The sequence below is a fragment of the Phocoena sinus genome, chromosome 2 (assembly GCF_008692025.1).
Source record: "Phocoena sinus isolate mPhoSin1 chromosome 2, mPhoSin1.pri, whole genome shotgun sequence".
Taxonomy (NCBI): domain Eukaryota; kingdom Metazoa; phylum Chordata; class Mammalia; order Artiodactyla; family Phocoenidae; genus Phocoena; species Phocoena sinus.
This window is the reverse complement of record NC_045764.1, coordinates 68,688,759-68,701,120: the sequence shown is the minus strand read 5'-3', so window position 1 is coordinate 68,701,120 and position 12,362 is coordinate 68,688,759.

The following is a 12,362-nucleotide window of genomic DNA, read 5'->3' as shown; positions in this document are numbered from 1 at the left end:
CTGTTATTATTTTAAGGGACCGGGGGTCACCTGAACCACAAGAACGCTACTACACTGTACCTATGCAAGGTGACTTTCTCTGAGCCCTTACCAAGCCCAGTGCTAAGTGCTTTATGTGTATTAATTCTTTGACTGGAGTGTGGATAGGAAAACATGGGGAAAACTATCATCAATATGTATGGACTGTAAAGATGACGATGAGGGGAGGAGGAGGATAAAGATATCTTGCAAAGCAATGTAATTAACAGAGTCAGCAGTCTTGGAGCTCCTGGGGGATTTGGCAGACTGTGTGCCCTGGCCCCTTGGCAGCTCTGGGCCTTTGCTTCCTTCCTCTGAGTGGCTAACATCCTCAGAGCACAGGCATCCAGCCCCCCATCCTTAGCCCCCAGCCCCTGGACGAGGTGTTTAGGCCCCAAGCCAGGACAGCCCCAAGATTCCTATTCTGGCACAGCTCGGCTGCAGCCCCAGGAGGGCAGCCAACAAGGGGCCCAGCGGCTTATCGCTGTGCAGTGACTCTCCAGCGGGCAGACTGTCTCCGCTGCCGCTGAGCCAGGCTGATAAAGAGGACAGACCCTTGTGTTTACAGTGGCTGGGAGAGTGGGGCCTCCTGGGGGCGGCCCCATCTCCTCTGGGAACAGACTGTCTGTTTGCTGAGATACCATCGCATTCCTACAGCCCCAGGATGGATGAGGGCGGGATGGGGTGTGGAGATGGGAGGGAGGAGGACATATGACAGCTGCCGGCCCTCTGTTCCCCTGGGGCCCACACTGAGAAGGCTGGCACTGGGTCTTCCGGTGGGTCTATGGTTTCCTGGTCTGATTGTTAAGCACTTCATAAAGGTCAATGATAGCCAACATGGGCATTTCTCTCTACAGTTTATAAAGTATTCTCAACATTTATCTGTTTTGGTTTTCCAGATAACCTTCCATTTAGGTAGTTTGGGGTCATAAAGTTTCACAGAAGAAAGATGCCTAACAAGACTGGAGCAGAGGACCAATGACGTGACCAGACATTGGGGCAGGGGCTCTGCATGACCCTCAGCTGACCAGGTCACCCCACAATAAAAGCCACCACTTACGTAGCGCTTGCTGTGCGGCAGTGACTATCAAAAGCACTTGAGGTATGTCAACTCATTTAATCTTCACAGCAGCCCTTATGAGGTAGGTACTATCATTATACATTTTACAGATGAGGAAATTGAGGCAGACACAGGTTAAGTGACTTGCATACGTCACACAGGCAGAAAGTGGGAGGGCTGGGAACCCCAGCAGTATGACTCCAGCATCTCCAATTTAACCACTGGACTACACTGCCACCTTAAAGCCAGCTTATGATATGTATATGTCTCTACCCTGCTTACAAAGGCAGCAGGCGTTTACAACTGCAAAGGTGGCCTGGCTGAGGCAGGAACTGGCTTTGGAATTAGGCCTGTGTTCAACTTCCAGAACTGCCATTAATGACCCCTGAGGCTGACCCTCGCGTCTCTGAGTCTCAGCTTCCTTCTGTGGAAAGTGGAAACAGGACCGGCCTTAGCAGTGGGCGTCAGAGATGTTGTATGTGAAGGGTCTGAGACACGGTAGATTTTCGTTAAATAAGTACTCTTATTACTGTGACAGCTGAGGTGGGGAGGTGGCCTGCCCAAAGTTGAAACTTTAACGGAGTATCATTTAAAAAGAGAGGCCCGACCACTCAGCTATGGGAACACAGAGGAGGGGATTGGGTGGCTTCATAGGACGCACATATGGTTGGGACTCTGGCTTCAGAGTTGGACAGACTTGAGTTCAAATTCCAATATCCAGCCCTTACTTGCTGGGTAGGCTTGGGGAATTGCTTAACTTCTTTGAGTCTGTAAAATGAGACCACCAATAGAACCTTCCTTATAGGGTTGTAAAGAGTGGATGGGATTGTTCAGGATGGATGAGGGAGGGATGGGGTGTGGAGATGGGAGGGAGGGTGCACTGACAGGTACATGGTAAGTGCTCAATAAATACTGCTGCCATTATTGCTTCTGGGGTGGGAGAGGGAGTGGTAGACAGAATAATTCTCTCCCCCGGACCAAAGATGTCCATGTCCTAATCCCTGGAACCTGTGACTGTGTTAGGTTACGTGGCACAGGCGAATTCAGGTTGCTGGTGGAATTAAGGTTGCTAATCAGCTGACCTTGAGATGGGGAGATTATCCTGGATTATCACAGTAGGGCCAATGTCATCGCAAGCGTCCTTTTTTTTTGTGGTACATGGGCCTCTCACTGTTCTGGCCTCTCCCATTGCGGAGCGCAGGCTCAGCGGCCATGGCTCACGGGCCCAGCCGCTCCGATCTTCCCAGACCGGGGCACGAACCCGTGTCCCCTGCATCGGCAGGCGGACTCTCAACCACTGTGGCACCAGGGAAGCCCAAGGGTCCTTGTAAGTGGAGGAAGGAGGGAGAGATAGTCATTGTCAGAGTGACGTGAGTGACAAAGACTCCACCAGCCATTCTTGGCTTTGAAGATGGATGAAGGAGCCATGAACCAAGGAATGTGGGCTGCCTCTAGAAGCTGGAAAAGGCAAGAAAATGGACTCTCCCTTAGAGCTTCCAGAAGGTATGCAGCCCTGCCAGCGCTCTGATTTTAGCCCAGTGACACCCATTGTGGTTCAGATGTCCTGAACTATAAGGTAATAAAATTTGAGTTGTTTTAAACCACTAAGTTTGTGGTAATTTGTTATAGCAGCAAAAGGAAACTGATACAGGATGTGAGTTGGTCCTTGAAGACTGGCAGGATGTAATAGGCAGAGGTGGGGCTAGGACACACAGGAAGAGGGAACTGTACCCAGTGGCCTTTAGGCTAGAAAGCGCAAGGCATTTTTGTGTTCTGTGGGAACCCCTGTGTGGTTCTTTGCAAAAACAGACACAATTCTCCATCCTAGTCCATATCCCCTTGGAAGTGTAACTAGGCAGCTGCCCCCATCGAGAGATAGAGTCTACTCCCCCATCCCTTGAATCTGCGCTTGGCCTTATGACTTGCTTTGATCAAACATATGCAGGTTCCAATCCTGGGCCTCAAGAAGCCTTGCACACTTCTGGACTCACCTTGCTGTCCTTGGAACCCTGCCACCAGTTTATGACCAAGCCCAGGTGTGACAGGCAGCCCCTAAAATGGCTCCCAAGAATCTCCCCCTCCTGGGATTAATGCCCTGTGTAATCCCACAGTGTTGGCTGGGCCTAGTGCCTCGCTTCTAACGAGTAGAATACAGCAAAAGAGATGGATTGGCACTTCTGCTATTAGGTTATGAAAAGACCGTGTGACTTCCATCTTGCTCTCCTTTTCTTACTCTCCTGCTGGCTTGCTTTGAGGGAATCCAACCACCATGCCGTGAGTGCCCTGTGGAGGAGCCCACACGGCGTGGATATGATGTCTCTGGTCAAAAGCCAGCGAGGACTCGAGACCCGCCAAAGTCACGTGAGTGAGCTGAGAAGCAGATCCTCCCCTATTTGAGCCTTGAGATGACTGAAGTCCTAGTTGATACCTTGCCTGTAGGCTTGTGAGAGGCCCTGGGTCAAAGACACCCAGCTAAGTGGCACTTGGATTCCTGACCCACAGAAACTGAGAAAATAAAGGTTTGTTGGTTTTAGCTGTGTAATTTGTTATGCCACAACAGATAACTAATGTACCACTAGGCTAGTCTGCTGGATTGAGTGACATCAGGCCCAGTCACTTGCTTTCACCCAGCCGACAGCCATACAACCACCAGACATGTGAGCGAGGCTGTCCCAGATCAGCTAGGCCCCAGCCAACCTGTTTGCTGCTTGCAGACATATGAGTGAGCCAAGCCAAGATCAGCCGACCCTGGCCCAGATCAGCAGAAGTTCTGCTGACCTTAGACTTGTTAGCAATAATAGACATTGTTGTTTTAAGCTACTGAGGCTTGGGGTGATTTTTTTTTTTTTTACCCAGCAATAGCTGACTGATGTAACCTGTATTGCCAGTGGGTTATGGATGTAGTAGGAACTGAGGCTGAGAAGCTGGGTAGGGGCCTGAATGAGGAGGGATTTGATGTTAATTTGCAGGCAACAGGAGCAGGTTTTTGGGCAGCAGGTTAAGACGATCAGAGCTGTGGTTAAGGAAGTTTCCTGGGGCAGCAGGGAATGGCATGAATCGGAGGCACGTGGTCATTGGGAGGCTGCTGTCAGTGAGCAGATGAGCAGTGACAAGCCTGAAATAGGGGTGAGGAATGGGAGACAGCAGAGGTAGAACCAATGGAACCTGCTCTGGATTAGGTTGGCGGCAGGGCAATGGGAAAGTGGGAGTCAACACCCAGGTTTTGATCCTGGGTGACTGAATGGTTGGTGGTGCTACTGACAGAGATGGGGAAGTCAGCACGGGGTGGGGGGGGGTAAGGAGATGCATGCTCTTTGGGATGAACAGAGGGTCAAGTGCTAAAAAGACCTTCTGGTAAGAGGCCCAGAGACAGTGATTCAATACTGCAAAGGGAGATTTATCCCCAGCCCAGTGTATCATCAGCTCTAGGGAAAGGTAGAGGATAGCACATTCAGACTGGGCAATCAAGAGAGATGGATAAAGGACTATTTACAAAGGTGCATGAAGGGTTTGGTATTGTGAGAGGAGCAGTGAAGTAGCCTGAGGCTAGCAATGGTGGGGAGCTGTTATCACCCGCTAGGACTGAGAAGACCCCAAGGGAAGGAGCAGGAACCAGAACCAGGAGAGCGTGTGGTACGGAGAGGGCTGCATTGCAGGAGTGTGGGCTTTGGTAGAAGATGCAGATGACCGAGAAAGGAGGACACAGGGGATTAAATACCCTGACTGCTCCCTCTTCCTGTTCTGGGAGCACTTTCTGGTGTCCATTATTGGCTGGGTCCAACCGGGAGTCAGAGAGCAAGGTTGCCTGTTGCTGCAGCCCAGACACATCAACCTCCCAGGACATAGAGAAGGTGGAGAAGGGGAAGGATGAATGGAAGATATCCAGCCACCTATCAGTTGAAATTTCTATCTTTTTAAAAAAAATTTGTTGAAGTATAGCAAATGAAATTTCTCTACTTTAAGTCAATCAGTGACTCCGTTCTGGCAAATGAAATTTGAGGGGAATCTGCTAGGGAATTTCTGGAGAAAGGTTCTTTACTTTTAGGAAGGAGACAAGAAGAGAGCTGTTTCTCACTGTGTCTGATGTGATGCCTGGAACTGCAGCAGCTATCTTGCAACTGTGAGGGAAACCAGTCTAAGGCAAAACTGACCTACAGAGGGTAGAAGAGAAAAGAGATGGAAGGAACTGGGTCCTTGATGACATTGCAGAGCTGCTGTGAGAATCTGTTCTATCTCTGTTTTGTTTTTTTTAATGAAGTAATAAAGATTCTTATTGTTTGAACCACTTTGAGTTGGCTTTCCAGTTACTTGCAGCCCAAGGCTTCCTAATAACACAGCTGTCATCTACCATCTCCAAGCCTGTGTGCAAGCATTCTTGGCTCCCACAGACTGCAGGCCAAACCCTCCTGTTTTCCTCTGCTGACCACAGGCTTATACTGTGTGCATCAGATCCAATAGAGTTTCAAATGCTTTTCTTTTTTTGTTAAATAAATCTTATTTATTTATTTATTTTTGGCTGCATTGGGTCTTCATTGCTGCACGCGGGCTTTCTCTAGTTGCAGCAAGCAGGGGCTACTCTTCGTTGTGGTGCACGGGCTTCTCATTGCGGTGTCTTCTCTTGTTGTGGAGCACGTGCTTTAGGCATGGGCTTCAGTAGTTGTGGCACGCGGGCTCAGTAGTTGTGGCTTGCAGGCTCTAGAGTGCAGGCTCAGTAGTTGTGGTGCATGGGCTTAGTTGCTCCATGGCATGTGGGATCTTCCCGGACCAGGGCTCAAACCTGTGTCCCCTACATTAGCAGGCGGATTCTTAACCACTGCGCCACTAGGGAAGCCCTCAAATGCTTTTCAGTCTGTGATGAAAGAAAGAGTCAGAAGTGGGGAATGGGCTGTTATCTGCTATGCTGCTCTGTAGCTACAGATGGCTCCTGGTGGTAGCAATGACCACAGTAGAGAGACTTCCATAGAGGCAGGTGGTATAGGGTAGCTGGATGGCATAGGCCTTGCAGGTTGTCAGAACTGGCTTCAGGTCTAGGTCTGCTGCTTTCTAACTGTGTGACTTTGGGCAAGTTAATTAACCTCTCTGAGACTTGGTTTTCTCACTGGATGTGTTAAGGTTTGAATTAGATGAAAGGAAAACAGAAAACACTAATGCAAATCCTAGACCTGAGAGGCTGCCCTCGAAGGACTTCATCTCTCTCCCTTCCTATCCCTTTCCACCTCTGGATTGTGTGTGAGGGAGGTTGGGAAGGGTCCAAAGGGATATTGGCAAAAGAAGCAACCCAATCAAAGGAAGAATGTGAGCTCCCAGATAGCAGTGACTTGACTTGCCACATAGAGGGCATCCCCCCACCCCACCCCCAGTGTTTGATGTATAAATGTATGAATGAATGAAAGAATAAATGAAAGAAAAAGAATGAGTAAGAGGGCTAAAAAAATGGGGAAATTTCAGCCACAGAGAAAAAGGTTGAAGGAGGGCTTCATAAAATTCCACTGATCAATATCTATGGTGCAGATGGCAGATCAGTCAGGACAAGCTAAATAATGCTGTGGTAACAAACATCCCCCAAATTCCAGTGGCTTTACAACAGCCATGTTTAGGTACTACATGGTGAGTTATCAGGGTGGTCTGTTCTTCAAAGTCACTCAACCATCCAGCTGTGTATGAAGCTCCATGTTGATATGCTTCCATAATGACAGCAGCAGGGAAAAGAGAATATGGCAAACCACACACTGGCTCTTAAATCACCTGCCCAGAAGTGTTGGCCAAAGGAAGTCACATGGACACATTTGAGTTCAATTGGGTCGAGAAGTACAATCCTACTATGTTCCCAGAAATGAAAGAACTGACTGTTTATCAACAGTTTTAATACCTACCATCAGTGGTATAGGCCAGAGCGGGGCTTGGGCTGAATGCAGCTCAGACATGATTTGTTTGGCCTGTTCAGTACTTTAAATAATTTTATAAGGTTTCCAACAGGTATGACATCAATCTATAATCTATATCCGTATAATCTGGCTAAATTTGAAAAGTTGAACTATCTGGTGACAGTGAGCCCAGGTGTATTAATTAGGATTAAGTTGGGCAGATGATAACAGAAACTGTCAAAAAAACAGTGGCTTAAATAAGATACATGTTTCTTTCTCATATAGAAGGAGCCAGGAGACAAGTAGGCAGCCCAGGACTGGGTAGGTAGATTCAAAAAGCCATCAGGGTCTTAGGCTTCTCTCTCGGTTCTGTTGTTTTCGGTGTATAGCTCCCATTTGCAAAGGTTGCTTCGTGGCCCATGGTGGCTTCCAGGGCTCCAGCCCTCACATTCACACTCTAGGCCAGAGAAAAAAAATTGAAGGCAAAAAGGGAGTCAGCTCTCTTTATACAGCCTTCCCAGAATTCCTGCACAAAGCTTCTACTTACAACTTATTGTCTAGATAGTCACATGGCTATACCAAGGGCAAGGGAGGATAGACATAGTCATGTGACTATGCTCAAGCCAAAGTAGTCTTTTTCCCCAGGATGAAATTTGCCCAGCTAAAATTAAATCATCTTTCTGCTATTAAAGAGAAAGGGGAAGAATTGAGGTTGCCATTGGCACTTAACAGCCTCTGCCAGGGGCCTGCAGTCCTGATTGTCTGGAGTAGCAGATGCCTCACTCACACTGGGCCTGAGCTCATGTGTTTCCCACAGACCCCACCATTCCCTGATGCCTCTCCAGCATTCCATGTCAATTACTATTTATCACTGGGCTTGTGTTGACTTTTTTTTTTTTCTTAGTGGAATTAAGAGGAGAAAGAAATATTTCCTATACTATGTCTTTGTTAAAAATCAAAAGAGTAGGGGCTTCCCTGGTGGCGCAGTGGTTGAGAATCTGCCAATGCAGGGGACACGGGTTCGAGCCCTGGTCTGGGAGGATCCCACATGCCGCAGAGCAACTGGGCCCGTGAGGCACAACTACTGAGCCTGCGCGTCTGGAGCCTGTGCCCCGCAACAGGAGAGGCCACGACAGTGAGAGGCCCGCGCACCGCGATGAAGAGTGGCCCCCGCTCGCCGCAACTAGAGAAAGCCCTTGCACAGAAACGAAGACCCAACACAGCCAAAAGTAAATAAATAAATAAATTTATAAAAAAAAAAAAAAAAATCAAAAGAGTAAAAACTATACCAAGAGAATCATGTGCTTCAAGAAAAATGAGAGTGGAAGCATATTTCTCTGGGGAAGAGAAAAATATTCTTAGCTGTGTATCATGCAAACAAGGTATATTGAAAAAAATGCAACTTAATACACTCTTTTGAAACAGCTGACTTGCTTTACTCACCACTGTGGCCTGGCAGGCGCTCTACTGGTTGTGTAGCTCCCTGGGAAGACAGTGGGCCTGAGATCTTCCTGGTTCTGTACAGCTCAGCCCTCTTCCTGGGAGGAGAACAGCCCCATTTTGTCCAATGTCTCTTACCACTTATTTGGAATGATCTCGCCCTTCTTTGTATTCAGGACTTATTTTGAGCAAGTTCAAAACCGTCTTGCAAAGTTCAAGATCATTATGACAGGCAAAAATGCAGTGAAATAGCACACCACTGTCAGTTAATTACCAAAAATCCTTTAATAGCTGACATTATTATAAATTATATACCATTATGACAGGGACAGTTGGGCTCTCTGTTTTTCTTGCCCTCCATTGGAGCCCCAAACAATGCCGTCTTGTTGGGGAGAAAGACCTGGATGCACTTGGAGGCAAGTTGGGAGTTTACATGGGCGACCTATGCTGACCACAGCAGCCTGTGGGCCTCTAAGGACACCCTGTTGCTGGGTGGGGATGAGGCAGCTGCCTGAAAAGGCCTCAGAAACAACCCTTTTCCCATTCCTACCTGCCTGCCCCACTGCTGTGGCTACAAGAGTCTCTTCCCCAATGGGCCTCCCAACTCCCTCTGCCCTGTTCCCTGTTCTTCTCCCTGTCTAGGCCTACCTCAAAGAGGCCCTCTTCCAGGGAGCCTCCCCCGATTTTTCTTCCTAAAGCTCCAGGCACATGGTAGGTTAGTTCTCTTTTGTTTTTGTTCTTGAGTTGGGCACATAAAGTGCACACCTTAAGTGTAAAACTTGGTGATTTTTTTTTTTTTTTTTTTGGCTAAGTTTGGTCTTCGTTGCTGCGCTCAGGCTTTCCCTAGCTGCAGTGAGCAGGGGCCACTCTTGGTTGCAGTGCATGGGCTTCTCATTGCGGTGGCCTCTCCCGTTGTGGAGCACGGGCTCCAGGTATGCAGTCTCAGCAGTTGTGGCTCGCAGGCTCCGGAGCGCAGGCTCAGCAGCCGTGGTGCACGGGCTCCGTTGCTCCACGGCATGTGGGACCTTCCTGGACCAGGGCTCGAACCCGTGTCTCCTGCATTGGCAGGCGGACTCTTAACCACTGCGCCACCAGGGAAGCCCAAAACTTGGTGATTTTGTTGTTGTTGTTGTACGCGGGCCTCTCACTGTTGTGGCGACTCCCGTTGCGGACCACAGGCTCCGGATGCACAGGCTCAGCGGCCATGGCTCACGGGCCCAGCCGCTCCGCGGCATGTGGGATCTTCCCGGACCGGGGCACGAACCCATGTCCTCAGCATTGGCAGGCAGACTGTCAACCACTGTGCCACCAGGGAAGCCCCCAAACTTGGTGATTTATTACCTATGTGTGTACTGTGTAACCCTCTCCCAAATCAAGATATGGAATATAGGTCCTCTCTTAACTCAGAAGTGTTCCTGTGCATGAGAACCCCCTCTGGAGAATATGAAAAATGCAGCCTCTGGCCTAACCCAGAGATGCTGATTCAGTGGGTCTTGGGTGGCCCAGGACGGCAGATGAACAGCACTCAGGTCTTCAGGTGGAGGATGTCTGCAGCCCACCCTTGGAGAAACGCACTCAGTGCTTGCTGGGGTAGGTCCCCTGTCTTCTTTGTTATCCCCCTGTCAGATGGGGGCGTGCTCTGCTCCCTTCGTCTCAGGACCCAGCAAGGTTCTGGGCCGAGAGTGGCATCCACAGGGGTGGATCCAGGCTGGTGCAGCCTGAAGCTAGGCGATTTGGGAGGCTGTCCCAGAGAAAAAGAATACTCTGTTGGGTGAGGGGCCTTGGAAGGACCTCCTACAAGTGAATTTTACCCTACTTTCAGTCCACCTCTGGCAACCACTAAGAGTTCATGGTCTTAGATGTTGTCAGGGTGAGAAGTCCGTGTGCTGGACGGGACAGATCATTCCCCAGCTCACTCCTTCCACCCGCAGAAATGGCCAGGGGGATGCTCAGCCCTGCTCCAGATTAGAATCACCTGGGGATGCTTAAAAAAAAAGCCTAGCCCCACCCACATCAGGTATTCTGATTTAATTGATCTGGGGTAGGGATTGAGCTTTAGTATTTTTTAAGCTCCCAGGTGATTCTAATGCACAGTCAAGGCTGAGAATACCTGAGCAGAGGCCTGGCTCTGAATTTTAATCTTTCTTTATCTGCTTCAGACTTATACTAAGAGTACATATATACTAAGAGTATATATAAGGCCAGGTGGCTGCACCTCCTCCCACTGCCTTCCTTCTGCCTTTTCTTCTGAAGGGGTCAGTACTCCTGGCTGGGGTTGGTGGCATCCACTCCAGCCATGTCCCTGGTCCACCTTCGCAGCACCCGCTCCATCCCGGCGACAAATCAGCTAATAATATTGGGCATTTATTAAGCATCTAATGTTATTTCTAATCCTCACGGCAACACTGCATTTTAGCAGGAGGGAGGGAAACAGAACTCAGGAAGCCTTAGTGATTGCCTTCAGAGCCTCAGTGGGTAAGTGCTTGAGCTAGGATCACACCCAGGCCTTTAGGGCTCCAAAGCCCACGTGCATTTCCCTGGCCAGGCTGCTCCTGGAAGCAGTGCCTGTTTACTGAGCACCGGCCACGCCCAGGGCACAGGCCTGGGGCCCATTGATCCATTAGGCACAGCAGACACAGTGTCTAGGGCCCTCGGTAATTTTAGGAGGCCTACAAAATGCTTTAATTTTCATTTTGTTTGAAATCAGAAGAAAAGAAATAATAATGATAAACATACAACGATGAATCATGCCTGGATTACACTTGTCTTTATGCCAATATACTTGTAAAATATATTATTTAATATTTTTTTATGGAAGAAGGGACCCATGAAGACAAGTGTCTAGGGACTATGGAATTCGCAATGCAGCCCTGCACACAGTCCTGGGCCCTGGAAGGCACTGACCATTGTGTCCCCCAGCCCTTCCCAGGGCACAGCCAGTGCTAGTGGTGATTGAGGCAAGAAATGTTTATTACACACCTCTGCGTGCTGAGAGCTCTGGGAAGTAAACAAGAGCAACAGGTGTGTCCTGGTCTGGCTGGGAAGAGACGATGTACACACAGGAAACCAAGAGCATGCTTTTTCCCAGTGTGGCCAGTTCTTCTATCTCTTCTTCTTATTCTTTTTGGCTGCGTTGGGTCTTGGTTGCTGCATGGCCAGTTCTTACTTCTCTCTCTTATTATTATTCTTTTTGGCTGCGTTGGGTCTTCGTTGCTGCACGTGGGCTTTCTCTAGTTGTGGCGAGTGGGGGCTCCTCTTCATTGCAGTGCTCCGGCTTCTCATTGCGGTGGCTTCTCTTGTTGTGGAGCATGGGCTCTAGGCATGTGGGCTTCTGTAGTTGCAACACGTGGGCTCAGTAGTTGTGGCTCGCGGGCTCTAGAGTGCAGGCTCAGTAGTTGTGGCACACGGGCTCAGTTGCTCCGCAGCGTGTGGGATCTTCCCATGTCCCCTGCATTGGCAGGTGGGCTCCCAACCACTGCGCCACCAGGGAAGTCCCCTCTGTCTCTTCTTATTTTTGTCATTTTATTCGTCACTTAGTTATGTCCTGCTTTGCAGGTTATTGAACTGTTTCATCTATTTAATGCTTCAATCAACTATTCTTTTGTGGATTTTTTTCCTTTCTTCAACAAAAAATTACTATTTTAATAATATATTTGTTATTTTAAAATATTGGATTTAATCGTCCCATTTAATTGAATGGGTAATTCAGCCCATGGTGCAGAAATTCAGAAGGTACTGAAGAAGGCTGAAGGCAGGGGAGAGAGGGAGGTTTCTTTTGCGCTGAACCTTTGGTCCTGTTTAGTTTGTGCCATGTGCAAGCATTACCTATGTAATAGAACGGCTGAAAACAAACAAGCAAACAAAACCCCAAACAGGTATGTGTTGAAAAGTTAATCTCCCTCTTACCCAGTTTCCAGCTTCCCTGTCACTCCCACCACCCCAGAGACAACCAACTTTCCCAGCTTACCATGGATCTTTCC